The sequence below is a fragment of the Cryptotermes secundus genome, unplaced genomic scaffold, assembly GCF_002891405.2.
Source record: "Cryptotermes secundus unplaced genomic scaffold, Csec_1.0 scaffold1452, whole genome shotgun sequence".
Classification (NCBI taxonomy): domain Eukaryota; kingdom Metazoa; phylum Arthropoda; class Insecta; order Blattodea; family Kalotermitidae; genus Cryptotermes; species Cryptotermes secundus.
In genome coordinates, this window is record NW_019724770.1 from 239135 (window position 1) to 240046 (window position 912).

General features: G+C 44.0%; 1 protein-coding gene across 1 annotated transcript in view; it reads right to left on the reverse strand.

Annotated features, from left to right (window-relative positions):
* The window catches only part of LOC111863042, a gene marked incomplete at its 5' end in the record, with an annotated part of 254203 nt that overhangs the window by 209214 nt on the left and 44077 nt on the right, over positions 1 to 912 (reverse strand).

The following is a 912-nucleotide window of genomic DNA, read 5'->3' on the forward strand; positions in this document are numbered from 1 at the left end:
GGAAATATAAAAGGGAAGTCAGAAGGCGATATACTGAGGGGTTTCAAGATATGTACTGTCATCCTGATGACATACAGCACAGAACTGTGAGAAAGTTACATGGAAAGCAGATTTGTTAATGTCGGTATAGTTTCACAAAAGAAGATACACTGCGAGGCAGCGGTAAACTAAACACGTTTCCGCGGCACTAAACACGCCGAAGTAGTGCTGAGGGTATGTGGCTACTCAGTCATGAGTTCAGAGAGACAGATGCCCAGCCTACATGGAATGGACGGAATATCCCTTTCGTCAATCGTGATAAAATCTCGGTGTTTTATTCTATAAGAGGATTATATGGAGAATGCACATGGAAAAGACTGAAGCCACGGCATCCAGAACATTGATTAGAATCAACTCCCTATTCAAAAGTGGGCGTTTAAGCGCCAAATTTAAGCTAACGCTCCCTAAAGCGCTGACTAGACAAACAATGGCTTATGCTTGCCGCGCCTGGGAATTTGCGGCAGACAGATACTACTTAAAATTTCAGGGCCTAAAAAAGAAAGTTCTCCACACCGCTGGAAGCTTTCAAAGGCGGATTCTGGTTTGCGCTTTGCGCACGGCTCTCAACCTACCGTTTGTATACAATCACATAACAAGATGGAGCAGGTAACAAACAGAAGTGACACAATCACGAGAATGAACACGTTCGCAGTACAGGACAATGCGAAGCCAGACATAGGAAATAAAAGAGGCTTAAACTTGGCAGTGGTCAAGCTTACGACCGTTCAAGTGACTAAGCTGCCGTTGTAACTATAAGGTAGGCATGTTCTGCTTTGCAAAACCTGCAAATAACATGTTCTATGTGCGATACGTACACTTGACGAAAAGCCAAGCCTATTCATAAGAGACAAACCCATCTTCTCGTCAGAGAGG